This window comes from Papaver somniferum, unplaced genomic scaffold (assembly GCF_003573695.1).
Source record: "Papaver somniferum cultivar HN1 unplaced genomic scaffold, ASM357369v1 unplaced-scaffold_132, whole genome shotgun sequence".
NCBI lineage: Eukaryota > Viridiplantae > Streptophyta > Magnoliopsida > Ranunculales > Papaveraceae > Papaver > Papaver somniferum.
Genome location: NW_020622381.1, coordinates 9,256,628 through 9,260,436, shown reverse-complemented (window position 1 = coordinate 9,260,436; position 3,809 = coordinate 9,256,628).

Here is a 3,809-nt window from a genome sequence, read left to right as displayed (position 1 = left end):
TTCCCTTAATATTCTTTCTGGTTTCTGATGCTCTTGATTAATTTCAACTTGGCGCGTCAGAAGTTTCTTCTCGAGGGTGATTTATTATGATTTTGAGCTTACTACCAAACAAAGACAAACTAAAACCCAGAGTAGTCCAATTATGTTATTGGAATTATAGGTTACTGAACATAATTCAGGTGCATATTTATATTACTCCATCAGCAGGATACAAGGGTTCTGAGTTTTCTGACCTTGAAACAAAAGAACAAACTAGTTACAGTAAAATAAACTTTTTCGTGGTCAAAAATCGTTTTCAGGATCTGATCCCAATTAACTTTTTCATGATCAAAAATCGTTTTCAAGATATGATCCCAAGAATCCAGTATCCTAAAAATTTCAGTTCAAGTGAACATCTGCTGTACACTCGGCCGTCTCATTTGTCTTATTGCAGAATCCTGTTTTAAGCATACCGAAATCTTTCTCATTTGTCTTATTGTAGAATCCCGTTTTAAGCATACCGAAATCTTTCGAGGTGCCAAAATAGGGTCACTTGGTAAAAAAAACTCAAAAACTCATCACCATTTTTTTTCTTTTTTTGAAACTAAGAAGATTTAATTGATTAAGATGCAAATAATATATAGTTTTTCTCCTCCTTGGCATGAATATTATTAGGAGGATCCAGTAACCACACACTACTTAATCTTTTTGTTTTAGCTAACTTTGATAAAATACTACTTAATCTTTCTGTTTTAGCTAACTTTGATAGAATATCGACTACTTTATTTTGCTCTCTAGACACATGATTACGTTGTCAAGAGGGAAAAAATGTAAAAAGATATTTAAGAGGGTTATTTTGTTTGCTTGACACTACATTCAGCTTGCTTCGGAGTCGAAGATTGGTTAGTTAGATATTTAAAAAGATATTTAAGAGGGTTATTTTGTTTTTGGTACTCATGTTTTGTCCAATTTTAGAGTTTGGTCTAACATTTGTCCAGCTTTGCGTACGTTTGGTACTTGAAAATGACGTTGACTTCTGACTCACTTAAATTTTGACTTCCATTAAATAATTATTAAAAAATTAAATAAAACCTATTTATTAATAGGGTCTCTCTAAAGCCTAAGTCATTTCCTCATCTTCATGCTTCAAAAAAAAAAAAAAAAAATCCTCATCTTCTTACGCCTCCACAAAAATCACAACTGCATTACCCCATGAACCATCTTCATATCCTGATTTCAAATCCGTGTATCACCAGCTTTTTCTATGAAATTCGAACTCCAGATGCGACCCATCTCCTCAAATCCACTGCCTCTATTTTCTTCAGCTCCAATCTTGTTAAAACCACCACTCACAGATTGCACCAAAATCACCATTTCAGATTAACGGAGATGAACATCTTCATTGAAACTTTGAACCAATAGATTTTAAAAATCTCAAGGATCTCGAAGAAGTTTCAGAAGAAATTTCTGATTCGGGAAATGAAATTACACATGCAGATGACTGCCTAGAAAAAAAATGGGCTTTTTACAAAAATAGGCCTGTTTTTTTGGTGCTTTTCAAATCTAGGCCACTTTTTTTTATTTATTGCTAGACTAGGCAAGTTTTGACCAAAAGTGATGGATGGAAAGTTAGTACCGTTAGGTGTAACTAAAAAGACCTAAAAGTCCTTTGTATCACTGATTTAATGTTATATCATTGATTTAACTCAGTTAAAAAAATCAACATGAAACGGGCTCGGATATGCCATGTGGATTGCTTACGTGGGCTCGGATATGCCATGTGGACTGATTACGTGGGAATCATGTCACGGGAAAAATTTGTACATATCACCATTCACAGTTCCATTAGTTGGCCCAATCTCCTTCAATTCAAAATCAATCCATGTAAAACCCAATTTCAGATTTACACCAGAAATTCAACTAAGCTGAGCTGCCATTTTAGATTTCCATAAACCATTTGCAGCTCAGCTGCCACCAACTGCTCCTGCTCTCCACCTGATTCTACAGTTGAGAGCCCTCTCATTACCACCAGTTAATCGCACAAAGCTGCCAACTTTAGCAGCAACAACTCCTTGTCATGCTCTTAACTGTACTTCTTTCACAGCCATTGCCAACTGCACTCTTCCACAACCACAAAAACACCTGCAAACCAGCTTCAACAATAACATAATCTCCACTGCAAACCAGTTTCAACAAAAACACCTGCTGTACCAGCCCTGTATCCTAGACACCAACGAAATCTTATTAATCTACCAGCCTGATCTCCAGACATTCCAATTAAGCAAGCACAAGACAAAGGTGTCCTTTCTAGTCAGTTTGGCATCAAATGTCTAATGTGAATTTACAACAATTCACACTTAGTGTCTGAAATGTTATATCTCATTTACTTAGAAATCTCCTCTAAAACAGTATTGCTATTCTTGCACAAGCCATACAGTCTAAACAACAAAATTTCAACTACAACAAAATATAATCGTTGTTTTTCACTAGTTGACTGGTCATGAAGACAGACTTTGAAAAAAAAAAGTATCAACACAGTTTTAGTATTTCTTTACCTTGGACACTTCAAGTGGGATACATATCATCCTTGTATTGCGCCCGAACAAAGCTCAAGAGAAGCAACTCCTAGAATGGAAAACACATACAGTCTTCAATCTCTACCAGCTGCAACACCTCAACCAACTATCACCACATCAAATTCACTACCTTCAACAACCTTCACTACCTTCTACAGCCTTGTAATCTCATCATTTCCCGCCTTCAACTTCAGTTACAACCCTGCAATTACAGCTTGCCCTCAGCTCTTGTTAGTTCATCTCACCAAGGCATCACTCCGCTGCAAACCACCTACCAACTCAAGAACCCATCTGCTCATTCAACACCAATTGCACATTTTGCTCTGTTACTCACCTCATGCCTCAATGTCATGAGCTACAACCACCAACAATAACTCAATACCACCTGTAATTCTAAGTACCAGCACCATCTGAGACTGCAACCATTCTTGCAGTAAAACCCCTGCATATCTCGACAGCAGCAACTCATACCCTGTGTTGTTCTTGCTCAAATGCAACTACCAGCACCAATTACCATCAGAACTCAGTCACACACAAACCAAAATCAAATCTAGGAGCAACCCAATCTTCTTAATTCCTGCAATTTTCGGTTTCAATCTTCTGTGAAATTATACACAGCACCCATCTCTCCATCCAGGCCATCACGAACTGTGAATTAGTAGCACCACCATCTTCTTCTTCTGATGCTGTAATTAATCCAACAAGAACCCCACCTGAATTCCCATCGATCTCAAACCCATTCACCAGATGAGTCATACCCATCTCTATTCATCAACATAACTGCTGATTGCTTCATTACAATGCTTCGATTTCTCACCCAACAGCAGCAAAACCAACGGAAACCCTAACTCTGAATCACCACAGCTTAATCATTTCTTCTATTTCTATTCGCATCTCTTGTTCACAGTTCAACCTTGCTCAATTCACCACCATTACCCTCTCATAATCTCTACCAGTACCCATCTTCAAAACCTCTTCTTCTTGATAATTCGAGCACAACAACAAATCACATCTCCGACCAATGGCATCTCCATCAGTTCATGTTGGTTTCTCTCTTCAATCGCATCGATCTAATACTCAATTATAGAAGAAACCCGTCTCTGATTCTCCTCAGATTAGATCCAAACACCATCAATACTTTCTTCACAAACTGAACCTTAATTTACTTTGCTTCTCAATTTCTATCAAACCCTTTTTCTCGAATTCCCATGTTCAATGAATTTCAGAACCATCATCAATTTCTTCCTACAAATC